Genomic DNA, 16,881 nt, shown 5'->3' on the forward strand with positions numbered 1-16,881 from the left:
GGGGTCATGAGTCAATGAATGAAGCATAAAAGCTGGGAGAAAGAGAGGAAGGGAGAAGGGAGAGAAGAGGAGAGAAGCAACTTCCAAGAAGCTAGGAGCGCTTGTTTGGAGGATACTCAAGAGTGTCACTAGTAGGACTCTGTGGCCACAGAGCAAGATGGAGATTTTAGGCAGACTCCAATCCCATATCACTTGAAGCCTTATAAGATCTGGCCCAGGAAATTGGGAAGAAGCTGGAAAGAGTACACAATTCAATTCATAAGAAGGAGAATATTTGAAAAAATTTCACTTTCACTTGGAGTAAGAGTAACAGACTTCTGCCACAATACTAGATGACATTATCTGAAGCTGGGTCAACTTGAATCCAAAGGGAAAGAAGCAAAATCAGTCCTGACAGAACGATGCCTTATTATCAGGGTGTTCATCAAAAGAGCTTAGTAGGAAAATTATCCTGAACATCTGCAGATATGTGTCCTGGTCAAAAATTTCTAGTGGATAAAAAACATGAACTCACTTAAGGCATACAATAATAGCTTTTAGAAATATTAAAGGGTCTTTGTGGGAAGGTCCCATAATTGCTATGCAGAAATGAGCCTGTGAAAGACAACCTGTGTGTCTCAGCCTCTGGGCACTGAGCTCCTCAAGCATCTCTGCTTTGCCTGCCATGGTATTTGGAGCATGATGGGTCCTTCTTGCTTGCCAAATACATGAAATCTAACTTCAATAAAAATAAAGCAGAGTGTATGCAGAAAGGCAACAAAATAAGAAAAATTAATAAAGACTGGCGCTTCATCCACAAACATAGATAATTATTGACCTTACATTAAGAATGTCATTAAGAATGAATAGGAAGACAAATAGAACAAAATTAAAAGTCCACAAAGTGACACAAGAACACCTTTGCACAATAAAGATGATATCTCAAATAACTGGGGAAAGTTGGGCTTCTTAATAAAATGTATTGGGACAACTAAAAAGTCATTTGGAAAAATATAAAATTGTTTCCAAACTTCACAGAATACCAAGAAAAACCCCAAATGGACTAGCAGTCTCGATGTACAATTGAACCTGTTCATTTTTCCAAGAAAACTTGGGTGAATTTCCAACATAGCAGTTGGAAAGCCTTTCTGTGACTCAGTATTCAGAAGAAATAAAGAAAAAAATCAATATACCTGTCCACGTATAAATAAAACCTTTTTTGTGACAAAATAGACCACAAGCAGAGTCAAAAGGGAAATGAAAAACTGGAAGAAATTTTTGCGCTTATATCAGTAAGGACTAAGCTCCCTAATAGTTGAAGCACTCTAAAAAAATCAAGAACAACAAAACTAATAGAAAAATATGGGTAAAATGCATGAATAGACAATTCACAGGATAAGAAAGGAAATGGCTTTTAAACATGAAAAAAAAAATCAACCAGGCTTATAAGAAAGAGAGATTCAGACTAAAATATACTGAGCTATTATTCACCTACAGATTGGTGAATACTCCAAGAGTTGAACAATGCGTTCTGCTGGCTGGACTTGGAGCCTCTGGCACTTCACGCATTGCAGGTGGGAGAGCAAAATGCTGCAACTTCTGTGGAGGGGAATTTAGCAACAATTACCAGAATTACATACACGTTTATCCTTTGACACAGCTTCTAGGAAGCCCCCTAAAATACATCTCTGCCAGTACAAAACAAGTTTGCTCAACTCCATTAATTGCAGAATTATTTGAAATAGCAAAGGGTTGGAAATACAAATGCCTATCAGTGAGGCATAAGCGAATAGTAAGGCACTAGTACACAATGGAGTCCTCAGAATGAAAAGAATGAGGAAGAGTTGGGTAAACAGAGTGTCCTCCAGGATACACCGCTAAGTGGAAAAAGATGGGAAACAGTGATACAGTGTGCTGTATTTGCATATGAAAGCAGAGAAAATAAGCATGTAAATATACACATACAAACATATTACTTATGCATGCATATATCTATATGTTTCTATGTGAATGTTCTGGTTCTTTTGTAGAAAGAAATACTGGAAGAATAAATCAGAAACTGTAGTCACCTATAACAGATGTGGGGAGATGTGGGGCTGAAGTAATAGGAACAAAAGAGAGACATCTCTGAGAAAGCTTTTTTATATAGTTTTGATTTTGAACCACAAAAATGTACTATACCTTAAAAAAATAATGAAGCATAAAAGAAGAAGAAAATGACCATGCTAACTAGATCTTTAGACAACCATCGGAAATCAGGGAGATTTCTGAGTCAAACTTTTCTCCAAAAATTTATCACCACCACTCAACCCCCGTGGCACCCAGCAAATTCTGGAAAGATTGATAAAAATGGAGAATAAGAGCTAAGCCTGGGTGCCCAATGACAGGCTGACAGCCAGCTCTGGGGATCACCTGAGAAGCAGGATGGTAAGGACTGCAGGCTCCAGAGACAGGCCGACTTGGGTTAAACTGGCCACTTGTGGCTCCCTGAGAGGTGAGCTTAAGAAAGCAACTAGACATCTCTGGGCCTGTTTCCTCCTCTGTAAAGGAGCACAGTAACACCTTCCGTGCTAGGTACTATGAAGCTGAAATGAAATAGTGCACAGTCTAGTACCTGGCCTGTGGAAAATTCGTCTCATCCAACCTGTTGTAGAAGGACCTACCAATTCCAGGAATAAGAGGTGACCATGAGGTCAGGTGACTTAGACTTTGGGAAGGAGAGGGGCTCAGGCAGGAAGCACACTTTTCTTTGTGGCATATCTAGCTCTTTACGTTCTCCTAGACTTGAGGGCAGTAGAAACAGAGAGGTCCCAGAGAGGGCATGGATGGGCATTTCCAAGGGGTGTGCTGTGCAGACTGGGCCCCACAAACATTTGCCTAGGACCTAGAATTTAAACCACTGTCTGCTTCCTTTTCCTTTTCAATGTGGTTTCCCTTCTTCTCCAGAATTCTCCAGAAACTGCGGTGAAGGAATTTAAATTACTTTGTTTTCTTTTTATTGTTGTCAAAGAAAAATGATTCCATGAAGAAATGAGCTTTGAAAAATGCCTGCAGGAGATTGTTAAATATTTGAGCTCAGTGTGGCTGTTATTGGGGACCAGAACTGGAATTATTTTTTTCATTAATGTAATTTTTGTCTCCGGAAGAAGCAGAGACACAGAGGCACCTCTGGGTTCCTGAGACTGTCAAAGATGTCTGCAACTGAGGTACAACAAGGAACGGACGGGGACAAGGGCAGGAAGCAAGAGGTAGCCCTTGGGCCTGGGTTCCAAACTCACTTCCAATAGATACTGATCTGGGTATGTGACACTTTATTTCTAAGTAAGTCCGACTGATTAAGGTGAAAAAACAACAAAACTATAACATTTAGGTAAAATCAGTCTTAAAATCAGATTCATTCATTCATTCATTCATTCATTCATTCTATTTGTTATATAAACACATATTGAGTACCTGTTACATCAGCGTGCATTCTAGCTGGGGAAGGTAGAGCCCACGAAACCTGATTAAGGTAGCTGCTGTGGTTGAAAGGAGAACTAAAACAAAAATCAGGATGGGTTCTTGGGTTTGGAAGGAATCTTAGAGGTCATCTCACATTACCCTTCATGTTGCAGATCAAGAAACTGGGACCCAGGGCAGTCCCACCCAAAACTATCCAGTTAATTAAGGGCAGAATTTCCTAACTTGAAGTCCAGCACAAACTTCATCACAAGCTGCTGGTTCAGAGAACAACTTGCAAGTGCGTGAAAGAGAGACAAAAGCCTAGAAAATATTTAGTTGGTAAAATATTTATTTATTTATTTATTTATTTAGTGAGTTGATGACTTAATTTTCCTCCTTAAAATTCTGGAAGAGAATTCCTGGAGGGCAGGTGCTGGGCAGGTAGGGAAAATGTATTTAATTAATCGTTTCATAATTCACTCACAATTATGGGCTTCTTGGGATAACATCCATTAAGATCCTGAAGGGAGGCTTCGCTGTGCTAATGGAGGATGAGTCACCTTAGTATCTTACATACTGGTTAGCTCTTCAAAATATGTGCCTTTGAATAAAAAGGCCTCGCTATTGCGGCTGAACTTGGATTCACTTTGTCTCTATGGCAACCACAGCAAATCCCCACAAGTCACAGGAAAAGGGCACTTGACATCTTGAAGCACAACAGACAGACCCTTTATATCATAGCCATTCCTCTCACTGCTCGAAGGTAGAATAAAGGGAGAAGACACCATCAAACACGCATTCCAGAGCTGCAGAATCAAAACCTTTCTGCACCCAGCCTGATTGTTTAAGCTGTTGCTGAGTTCACGAGTCATTTATGAATATCGCTACTTAACAAGTGACAACTTCAACTTGCTCTCTGATAATCTCCTCAACTACCCTGACCCCAAACACTTGCAGAGTTGGACCTAGTTATAATTGACATATATGAGAAATTGATTTGGCTGCATAAGACAGACGAGCTAAATGAACAGTGGCTGAAACTTACAAGGTTGTATTCCTTCACAGAGAAAGTCGAGAGGAAGGCAGCCCAGTGCACCCATGGCTTTCAACAAAGCTTTTAAAAAAACAAGATTCCCTCCAGGAAACTACTCCACTCTCTTCCTCATGGTCCCAAAGCCATCACAGTCTCATTTCAGGTAGCAGAGAAGGGAGGGATGATGAAGAAGGAGCAATGTGTGTATGCTCTCTTTTAAAGAGGTTTTATTGAAGTTGCCATACAGCTCACTGACGAGTATTTAATTACTTGGTTATACCTGGTTTCGGAAGAGGTAGAGAAATACAGTTTTTATTCCTGATAGTCTTGTGGTTCTTTAAAAAGCAGGGGTTCTATTGTAAGGATGGAAGGATGGAAGGGAGCATAGATACATAGATACTTAGGTAGCCCACAGTCCTAGTACCCTTGAAGACCTGAACTAACCCCTTGATGCCTCTTGGTTCAAACTATAGCTCAATTTTGGCTCCCAGCTCTAGTCCATAAGTCCATTGGTTGAAATGGTCTTGTTATAATTATGAGCCAATGATCTTAAGGTTGCAATATATGTGGAGGTATTACCCCTTGGTGTAGAAGAAGTTGTATAATGAAGTTATCAGGCAGAGGGATATGGGGGCCTCTATGGCCTGGCTTGGTGCTGGCTGGACCTTGTTGGGGGACATGTTCTCTGGAGGATGTGGGATCCTGAGCTCAGCATTTTGAAGAGCAGCATGGTCAGGCTGGGGAATAACTGGACATAATATGAAGCAGAGAGATGTCATCTCCACCCTTGTAGACACAATGACTGCTAAAAGTCCAAGCTTGGGTGCCAGCTATGGGGTGGAGGGAGGCTGAGAAAGCTGGAGCCAGCACCTGAGGGCCTCAGCAGCCATAGAGCCTCAGGTGCATGAGAGGCTGTATTCAGGCATAGCGTTCTCTGCTGAGTTATTTATGGGAAAACCTCACTTGTCTCTTTCCAGGATTATAAAGGGTCATATTTTCAGGGAGCCTGGACTTATTGCTTCAACGAAGGAAGGCCATAACAGAACAACTTAGATTCAGAATATCACTTTTTCACTTCTGAGGTTCAAAAGAAACTTTCAAACTCCCAGAAGATATAATGAGTTGTCAGAAAGGGATTTTGTGTCTGAAGACCTGGCTCTTGGGTATTAAAAGCAAATATTTCTGCCATAAGTGACAGATTTGGGGAAAATGCTTGATCATAAGGATGTAAGAGCCAATTTTTCTCAGCCCATAAGTTTTGAGTCTATGTGGGGACAGGAAGAAGAGTCAGGGAAGAGAACAATAGAGAAGGACAGTGATGGGGATCTGTATCCTGCTGCCTCAGGCTCAGTCTGGAAGGAAAGGTGTCAGGGAAGCCCCAGACTGGTTTGGGGATTTTGTGCTCTGAATTTCCCTTGGGGCTCTGAGTGGAACTAAGAACCCCTAATATCTCCTGCTCCACTGTGACATAGGCAAAGAAAGAAAAGATGACAGCATGGGAGACGGGTTTGAGGTGGTGTTACATGAACCCTATGCAAACCACCAATTGTGCTGATGGAGATCAGAATATGCCACCCAAAAATATGCCACGTAGGCATAAGGATTATTTTGAGTTGAAGGAAAATGAAAAATGGCAGATGCAGGAAAAGCTCCCTACCCTTCCCCTTTCTGCCTAAAAGCAGAGTATAAATTTCCCTCTGTCAAGGTGTCGCCACTCTCCTCTCTCATAAAGAAAGAGAACTCTTATCACGGGGGATGGTGCCAGCTCAAATCTGCATAAACAAACCTTACTGAAATAACCCGGGTCTTCCATTTGTTTCCTCTCATATGTTTGCCTTCCCACAATTTGTCACCCTAGAAGCCCAAAACCTCCCCTTTGTCTTGTCACTTCTCCACAAATGTATTGCTCTTTGTTAAAATGGTCTATAAGCTCTGAGGCCTCACAGCTTCTTTGGGTTTTCACTTTCTTTTCTGTGAGACTGCTACGCACACATAACAAAAATTAAAATACTAATGTCAAATTAAATATGTATGCTTTTTTTTCTGTTAATCTGTCTTTTGCCAGTTTAATTTGCAGGGCCCCAGTCACTGAACATAAGAGGGTAAAGGAAACAGGTTTCCCCTCCCCTATAGGAACAAGGGCAGCAGTGTTTTCCCAAGGGTCCTAGAGATTGGTTAAAGGCAAGAGGTTGAGTGACAGAGTGTGTGAGTACAGTGCAGCGGGGCAAAGGGACACATCACAGGTCGGCAAATGTGGGTAGACTAGCATGCAATGGCATTTACACAAGCCCACACTGCCTTGATTTTTCATCAACTTCTCAGAATTTAGATGGCACCCTGAGGAGTGGGAGGAACAAGTTCTGAATGGACGGAGTTTAAAGCTAAAAGGGCTAAGAATACTGAATTAATCAGATCGAGTCATTTCTGCCATCAGAAAACATACAGGCTCAAGACAAACACTAAATTCAGGACAAAACAAAGAATGCCCACATTTGGCACTCCTGAGTTAAGAGCATGAGAAATTGAATTTGCTACAGAATTGTATATCATCCAGCTTATTAAAAAAACACTGGGCTTTACATCTACCTGAATGAAATAGTAAAAGAAAGATGCTATTATTTCTGACAGGGTCAAACACTATTCATTCAGGTATTATTCATATTTACAAATAAATAATTGCATAAAAACCTAATGAAACAAGGATCCTCTAAGGAGGAAATAGTTGACTTATCAAGGATTGCCCAAGAGGAGAGGTCCCTCACTGCTAGACCTTCACTATCTTTCAGCAAACCCTAAAATCTCACAGGTTGTTCTCCAAGACAGGTTCTGCTCTGCTGCTTCTCTGCTCAGCAGCTCCCAGAGGCTCCCACAATTTTATTCTGCCTCGCCCTTCATGACATTCTCTGGGGAAGCTGGGTGCCATTGCTCTAGGATAATTACGAGCAAAGTACTGGATGGAGAGTCTTAGTGGTGCTCTTACATGTGTGTTTTATCACCTCCTCCCTTCATTGAATTTCATTCTTTAGCCATGAAAAAGAAGCTATCTGTGAATGCCTTCAGTGGACGTGACCAGATGGTCTCCCCGGGTCTGTTGGGTTCCTGTCTCTGGTCACTTCACTGGGAATGATTCCCTCCATTTTCTGGCTGTCAAGTTTGGGCTCATTACATCACCTCTCTTAACTTCGACTTTCTCATGCATACAACTTGGATATTCACTTTCCACACAGAAATGTTGAGAAATCAATATCAATCTCTGGGCCTGGCACATAGTGGGTGCCCATTAGTGTTTCTTCCCTTTCTTTTTTTTTTGAAACAGGATCTCACTCTGTCACCTAGGCTGGAGTGCAGTGGCATGATCGTAGCTCACTGTAGCCTTGAGCTCTTGGCCTCAAGTGATCCTCCTGCCTCAGCCTCCTGAGTAGCTAGAATGACAAGTAGTCACCTCCTTATGAGTCCCAGATTTCTGTGTGTTTGTCTACATCTTCTTTTTTATTTTTTTGTAGAGACAGCATCTTACTATGTTGCCTAGGCTGGTCTTGAACTCCTAGGCTCAAGCGATCCTCCCTCGTCAGCCTTCCAAAGTGCTGGGATTATAGGAGTGAGCTGCTGCATCCAGATTCTTCCCTTTCTTGATACCTTTTCTGGAGTGAAGAATGTCTGAGCATTTCTTCACACCCAGCTTGTATTGGAATGTTTGAATAGAATTTGCTGCACGTCTTCTGTAACCAGTGCCAGATTTTGAGGCCATCTACAAAACTGTGTACTCATACGTTGCTCTTTAGTTTTAACAGATCTGAATATTTCACATCTATTTAGTAGGAATACTGGGAAAACTTGATTTTCTCAAAGGGAAAAGTGATTTTGTCAGTTGGATAAGTGTGTCCAAGCAATAGGAAATCTAACTGACATACACGAGCCCACTCTTTCTATGGTAAGTATTGAATTATGTTAGACAAAGACCTGAGAACTGTTGCTAAGTTCCCAATGGACGCTAAAAATAGGTAGGATACTGTGGTTTCATTATCTGGAGCAGAGGTGAGGAGACTTTAAAAATATCTAGTTAAGGGCCATTCATAGTCAATCAAGGTTTATTTAAATAAATAGAAATTAAATGTCGAACATTTATACAAAAATAGAGGAAAAATAGAAATCATGTTCTATATTGGCTATTAAGATAAACAACAGAACATAAAACTCTACTAAACAAATACAGTGAAAAATAAAACCACATACTGCAAAATTTTGATTATCTGGAGCTCTGTAGAAAGGAGCTGATCACTGACTTTTCTATATGGCTCAGGGTTTATATCTTCAAGAAATGATTTTTTTAAAGACTTCGAAGGGAAAGCTCTCTAAAATGGACCCCATCCTTCCAAGCATTCTTAAACATAGTATGAAGAACACAATCTAACTTCTTCCTGATATAGTTTGGGTGTGTGCTCCTCCAAATCTCATGTTGAAATGTGACCTCCAATGGGAGAGATGGGCCTAGTGGGAGGTGTCTGAGTGAAAGGGGAAGATTCCTAATGAATAGCTTGGTGCTGTCCTTGCAATAATGAGTGAGCTCTCATGCTATTAATTCATGCCAGAGCCGGCTGTTTAAAAGAGCCTGGGACCTCCTACCCTGTCTCTTGCTCCCTCTCTCGCCATGTAACATGCTGGCTCCCCTTCATCTTCCACCAGGACAACCTTCCCGAAGCCTTCACCAGAAGTGCAGCAAGATACTGGTGCCATGCTTGTAGAGCCTGCAGAACTGTGTGCTGAATAAATCTCTTTCCTTTATGAATTATCCAGTCTCTGGTATTCCTTTATAGCAATGCAAAACAGACTACCACAGGGTCTCAATTAATTCATATTAATATCTATTATTCTAAAGTCCTATGTTAATACAACAACGTCCTCTATATCTGCTTAAGTACATGGAGCTGTTTGTCTCTATTTCTTTTCTTTTCTCTTTTTTTGGAGACAGGCTGTGTAATCCGGAGTGCAATGGTGTGATCATAGCTTACTACAGCCTCCACCTCCTGGGCTCAAGCGATCCTCCTGCCTCAGCCTCTCAAGTGGCTGGGACCACAGGTGCTTGCCTCTTTTTTAGTCCCAGATTTCTGCGTGTTTGTGTGCGTCATCTCTCCTTGCCTGGCTGTGAATTCTCACTGCAGCCATATGTCTACCTCTCATACCCCTTATCTCTGTTAGTGATTGGAAAGTTGGGTCCAAGTTTGTGAAAATTTTTTATTTGTAAACTAAAAATATATTCATTCTGGTGAACATCTGACAGTTTAAGAGGAATGGATATGAGCCTTTTTATTTTTTATTTTTTGCTCTGCCTGTTCCAGATTATATCTTATTATCAATTGATGTATAATACAATAAAAGCTTTTTATAAACCATAAAGCATTCATACAGCTTAAAGTGGTGTGAGTATCTTTACTGATTTTTGTGCAACCTGCATTTCCCATCTAGCCAGCCATGCCCAGCCCTTCTAGGCCCTGAACTGAAGGCACTTGTCCACCTACTGGTTATCTTTATTAAGTGACTGGGCAAATAGACTGAGATGGTGCCAGTAGTGTAGAAATAGATTGTACCAGGATCTTGGATTTTATGTTCAGGAGTCACAGTTGGCTCATTTTTTCAACAAGTTCGACTGAGCATCCTGGCCACTATGCTATTCCAGGCCCCATGCTTGCTGGAAGCATTGGGGCGGGTGTTCAGGCAGAACTCTGTAATTTCTCTAGAGGCTGGTGGGGCCTGGGGCACCTGGAACCCTCAGGGCAGTCTCTTCCTGCTGAGAGCAGCCCTAGTAGTTTATCCCAGTTTGCTGTACAGATTTCATTTGCTGTGTATGTCATGGTGTGAAAAATGCTGAGAAGGCCAGATGTTAGTTGGTTATACTGAGTTGCAAGTTGTTGCATTGAAGGGTATGGATGGTGCATCCTCTGCCCTGCTTGGCAGGCTTTGCTGCGAATGCATTTTTTGTCCTTGTCACAGTAAACAGAGACATCTATATTTGAGAGTTCACTCTCACTAAGCTACTGATTCAGTTCTCTGCGAGACAACCAGGCTGGTCCTAATATATGAAAGTGTTTTAATAGTTAAATTCATTCAGTCTGGGTGTAGTGGCTAATGCCTGTAATCCCAGCACTTTGGGAGGCGGAGGTGGGCAAATCACCTGAGGTCAGGAGTTCAAGACTAGCCTGGCCAACATGGTGAAACCCTGTCTTTACTAAAAATACAAAAATTAGCCAGGCGTGGTGGCGCATGCCTGTAATCCCAGCTACTCGAGAGGCTGAGGCAGGAGGTAGGCTGAGGCAGGAGCCTGGGCTTGAGCCCAGGAGGCGGAGGCTGCAGTTAGCCAAGATCGCCCCACTGCACTTCAGCCTGGGTGACACAGAGACTCTGTCTCAAAAAAAAAAAAAAAAAGTTAAATTCATTCACTGGACATGTATTTCTTGAGCACAGACACTGTAATAAACTCTGGTGACACAGGATGAATAACATATAACATAAGACTCTTCCTCCAGTGGGCTCGGGAGGGAGATGGCTGGGTACACAAATAATCACCATCTGCTGTGATGAAAGCCCCGCACAATTCTGGCCTTCATAAGGGGACACTTACCCTGCCCTTTCTCTCCTGTTCCAAACATGACATGAACATAGCATGACAAGATTCTCAGTCTCGCTAAACACCTCATGGTATGTTTGACCTCCTATGTCATAGTTCTTTGTGGTATAACAGCTTATTGCATGATGAAGACTCATGGGTTTATTACATTGCTTATCCTCACATCCTATCTGCAGCCTCTAGTCCAAGGCTCCCAAGGGCCCCACGACATCTGATGCATCTTAGCACAGAGCAAGCTAATGCCGACTCATGCCACATCCCTGTTACACACAAGAGGTCAGAGAGGAAGCAGGGCAGAGCAGTTTTCCTCTGAGCCAGACCTCAGAGGTGGCCGTGGTATTTTTGTTTTTCCTTCCATCAAACAAAAGGTTTGTTAAGCCTACAAACTTTCCACTGTAAATGAGGTTGAGACTTTTGTTGAGAAAGATCTGGAATGGAACAGATTAGGTTTTTAAAACCCAATTAAGCTTGAAAAAAAAGTTGAGTCAACTATGATGATAAAAACATTTGACCTACAAGAATGAAAGGAAACTACACAAGTAAACAAAGCCACATTTAATGATGGAGGCCTAATTGCTTTGTTTTGAAAATACAGGATTATTTTGAGCTTCAAAAGGAAATGTGCTTTTGCACAGTTTGAAGGTTGTAGTTTCCTTCTCAAAGAAAAATGATTGGAGATTTCACTTGGGTAAAATTTAAGAGAGCTTTGTCCCTTGAGCACCTAAAATCTTCAGAGTTAAGTTGTGATTTGTCTTTTTTGTCTGAAAATGACTACAACTAATGTTAACTGAGCATTTGCCAAGGACTATGCCAATGAATTATCTCTTACTAATCAGAAACACAGCACAGTAGTGGTGAGCCAAATTTTATGCTGCTTTTGTTGTATGATAAAAGATTCAAGAGATACAAAAGAAAGAAAAATAAGGTTATCTCTAAATACAGCATGTGGCATCGCTGTTGTACCGGTGATTATGTGAAGGGCAAGATCACTTTTGAGAACATGCTCATTACTCCTCCAAGACCACATTTAGAGTCTGCGTGATCCAAGGACAGCAGCTGAGTTTGTTATCAATTCAGATTCTACTTTGTACTTTGTGGACCCCAATAATGTACCAGCAAGAAACTCGAGTCTCCTATGTTGAGAAAAATGTGACTTTGGCTGTAAGGAGGTTTCATGAGGCAAAGATTTTTGGTCTCCCTGAGCAAAATTTTGTGTTTTGTTTTTTTTTTCCAGGAGAGGTTCATATCAGTGCTTCGAATAGCTGAAGTACAGGCATTCTGGAATTAATGAATATATCACCCATTCAAGCAAGTCAGGGAGTTGTGTTGAAAATGGGAAGGCTTCTCATGAGCCTGGAGACCAGAAGGCAATTGCAGACCCCTTCCTCTTCCCAGGGCAGCCAGCTCACCAAGCTTCTGTCACACTGGCCTCTTTCTGTTCGTCCAATACATGACTCATCTTTTGCATTGGGGCCTTTGTATCTGCTGTACATTCTGCCTGCAAGGCTCCTTGAACTCAGCTCTTTTTTTTTCTTAGCTCAAAAATCAAGATTTTTTTCCCCTGTCTTATCTAAAGTAGACTTTCTCAAGTTAGGGCACCTATTCTAGTCTACAATTGTATGTTTATGGCAGGTCGTTATTATCTGGCCCCCTTCACCACCATGTAAGATCCATGACAGCAGGACCTGTGTCCCTCTTGTTTACCAGTAGGGTCCACTTGACATATTGTTGTTGCTCAATACACATGTGTGTGTATGTATGTGTGTATATATATATACACACACACACACAAATATACATATATATAATATATATATATTTAGAGACAGCATCTCACTCTGTTGGCCTGGCTGGAGTGAAGTGGCATGATCATAGCTCACTGCAGCCTTGACTTCCTGGGCTGGAGAAATCCTCTTGCCTCAGCCTCCCAAATAGCTGAGACTACAGACATGCACCACCACACCTGGCTTATTATTATAATTATAATTTATTTGTAGAGACAGGGTCTCACTATGATGCCCAGGCTAGTCTTGAACTCCAGGCCTCAAGGGATCCTCCCACCTCAGCCTCCCAAAGTACTGGGATTATAGACATGAGCCACTGCACTGGCTCAATGCATGTTTATTAAGTGAATGAATGAATAAGTGAATTCGTGAATAAATGAATAATATAAATTTAGCTATATTAGCAAAACGGGATATTACAGGACAGCACACAAACCTTATTACTGTTGTTTCTCTGAAAAATATGCTCCCTGAGAATGCAACTTGTGAGTGGGCGAGAGACTACATAAAGTGGTTAAAAAGGGCTAGGGCATAAAAAGTAGAAATAACAATATAGAGAGATGAAATTTGCCTCTGAAGAAGCATAAAGGAAATCTGCTTGCCCTGAATAATCTTTAAGTCTGAAAACGTTTCATCTATCAAAATCTTGTCACTCATCACTAGTTCCCACTCCCAATAACACTTTTCTTGAGAAGATAGAAATGTGCACCCACATTCTTGACTGTATCACGCTTCCTGCAAAAATTGCGGGTGGAGAGGCAGGGGAGAAAAAGCATCAGGGAGGTGTTGAAATAACTCATATTAGTGACCCCTAATTCCACAGTCAGTTTTAAATGGGCAACTCTGTCTTCAGAAGCCTTAGGCTTTTGAATCTGTAGAAATCTGCAGCTCACAATGGAAGCCGTTGGCTACCAGGAAATGAAGTGATGAAATACTAATTTGATGAGTAGAGGAGGGAGGATGTTTGCTCATAGAGTTGTCTGCAGGTTGTGAGAGAGTGCCAGAATTTGGGCTTCTGGAGGAGGGAGAGAAGATTGGAGGAAACTGAAAGAAAAAAACAAAGTCCTTTGGTCCCGAGACCTTCCTCCAGGGATTGAGAGGCTGGGGTAGAGGTTAGGGGCCAGAGGGAGAAGTGAGAGCTACAGTTTGGGGAAGTTCTGGGATCTTCTGCTTCTATCCTTGCACGTAGCAAGACACTGGGATTTTCCAAAGCTTCAGGATAGATGAGACAGTGCAGCCCAGAGTCTGAAGTGGCCTCAGCTATGTAGGCAGAAAGATGTTGGTGATGCCTGAATGTTCTTGTGTGAGCATGAGAGTAAGCTGGCAGCTAATTCCCTGCCACTGAGTCTGCCCCTTCTTGTCTTAGAGTTACAGTCTTGGGTTACAGTGTCACTGACATAATCTCCAAAGATCTGATCATGTCTTCTAATGCGTCCTAAGAACCACTTGAGACGTACCAAGTCCTGTAGAGATTCGGAGGAGGAAAAGTGCACTTCTTGCTGTGGGTCAGGAAAAGGCTCCAGGAAAGAGCTGGCTCGGAAGGATAAGGAGGCTTTTAGTGGATGGGGAAAGAAAAGCATTCAAAGATGAAACAGCAAGAGCAAAGTACAGAGGGAATGCAGAGGTGTTGTCAAAGACTGATGTGGAGACCTGCTGCACATAGTCGGGAGGAGAGGGAGGGGCTAACAGCCACTGGGGGCTATGGATGGAGGCAGTGTTCTCAAGAAGAGTACAACAGTAAAAACAAACAAACAGACAAACAAAAACAAAAAAAAAGAGGCTGATGACAAAAGAGGCACTCGAAAAACACCACTTTTGCCAGGGATTGATTGGCATCACCTTCTCCTGAATGAAGTAATCATTTCTTTGACAATAGATATTTATTAAATTCCCAGTACATTGCCAGGTGCCATCCTGACTTTGGGAATAAAACAAAGGCTAGTAAAGATGAAAACAAAAGTCCCTTCCTTCGTGGAGGTTACATTCCAGTGGGGAAGATAGGAAGTAAACAAATAACAAAGTCAATCAGAAAGTGGTAAATCCTATGGAGAAGAATACAGCTCAGCCGGGGAGCAAGGGTACCGTCAGTGGCACAGGAGCCGTGTTGTCTGGGACTGTGAAAGCAGACACTGCCTCCCAAGGTTTCATGTCCGTGCTCATTCATTCATTCATGCTCTTTGCTTATATTTTTTGCCAGGCACTGGAGCAGAGCTATAAACAAGATGAGCAAAATCTATTCCTCATGGAGCTCAGGGTCTAGTAAGCAAGTAACAAATAAGTAATATCATGATAAGTAGTGGTAGTGGTCATTGTGATAGAGAAAAATAGCAGAGCAAGGCGATAAGAAGGGACAAGAGGGTGGGTGGGGGGTAGTAAGGAAATGATACTTGAGCACAGAAGGAATGAACTATGAATATCCCAGGAGGAGAAAAGCAAGGACAAATGCCCTGAGAAGAACTGAGCTTTGAGTGTCACGGAATGGTAAATTCATGCATGACAGTGTCTTCTCTCTCCTCTTCTCTTCTTTCTTTTATATTAAACACATCTGCTTCTCAGCAAAGGATCTGTGTAAAGCAAGGCATCATCTTACTGCCAGGGGAGACATCGCTGGGGTCTGGTTAGAAGATCCGGCTCTGTTTTCTCCAATGAAGGTCTTTATGGGAAATCTGCATTAGTGCCTTGTCCATGTTCATCGACCCTCTACTTCATGGCAGAAGGGCACTGACTTGAAGGCCCCTGAGAAGCGAAGGAAGGGGAGCCTCTGTCCCCTCTCTAGCTGGCTTCCCTGGCACATGCTGGTTTCCCTCCAATTCTGTGGTGCACGTCATGACCAGGGGAGGAAAGAATTTGGCTGGACCACCTCAAGGCCTGTGTGATGGAGTTGAAAGCTTTGCTGATGTACATGTTGATGGTCAAGGAAGGCTTTCTGAACACTTACCTGGTGCCCACAGAGGCTGTGAGAGCTGGAAGCTGGAAAGAGTCAGTCTGGGGTCCTAAAAGGTATCTTCTCTTCAGTGCCGACATCAGGGGCATGTTGGTGATAGAAACAGGGTCTCTGCGTGGCCACAGGCACCATTAATTGGTTCAGTTTTCTTCCATTTCTTCTGAGCTCACCCTGACCCTACGCACTGCTGACCAGGAGTTCTAACCTGCAGCATCGTGGGTGGGCCCACCTTGCTGCCTCATTAGGGTTGAGTTTGTTACTCTTATTGATGAAGAAACTGAGACTCAGAAGGATAAAGGCCCTGACCCAGGGTTACACAGTGGTGGGGCAAGGACAGGAGCCCAGCTTCTCTCACTTAGAGGAAATCTGCAAGGACGATCATTGTGCTGAAAGAGGGGTGGGAGGGGGTCTGAACTTCTGAGGCAGCCTCACTTCTGCAGCGTTGTCTGTGGTAAGGACACACCACCCTGGCTGCACATTAGAATCACCTGGGCAGCTTTTAAAACTTAACTCAGGCCAATTAAAACAGAATCTCTGGAGGGGAGACCCAGGCATCGGGATTTTTTCCCAAAACTGCCCAAATGGTTCCAATGTGTAGCCCAGATTAAGAACCACTGTTTAATGGCAAAATCAGTCGCAGCTGTTGAAAATTTTTTTAAATGCAATAATCTTGGAATTCTCTTGTTTTAAAAAGGACTAATAGCTTGCTATTTCTTCCTTCTCTGGTCACTCCAGAGTAGTCATTTTTCAAGATAAGGACCTGGGTTAAGTGAGCATAAAAACATGAATAAAAATTAAAATAAATTACTACGTGAGAAATAAAAGCCATGAATAATGTAACAAGGGGAAGAGCTGGAAGAACTAGGGCAGAAAGCAAAGCCAAGAAAATAAGAAGAGGGTCACTGGGAAAGCCTCTGTGGAGTCGGAATACAAATGGAGGAAGGAAAGCTGGTGTGTAAATCCTGTCTTTTTGATACTCGGGCCCAGTAAGTACCTTGGATACCTGAGGGATTTCAGTTCTTGCAGATGATTGACAAGCTCCAGCCACGGGCTGCCAGCATCCCCCAGAAAGAGCAGC

This window comes from Hylobates moloch, unplaced genomic scaffold (assembly GCF_009828535.3).
Source record: "Hylobates moloch isolate HMO894 unplaced genomic scaffold, HMol_V3 SCAFFOLD_20, whole genome shotgun sequence".
Classification (NCBI taxonomy): Eukaryota; Metazoa; Chordata; class Mammalia; order Primates; family Hylobatidae; genus Hylobates; species Hylobates moloch.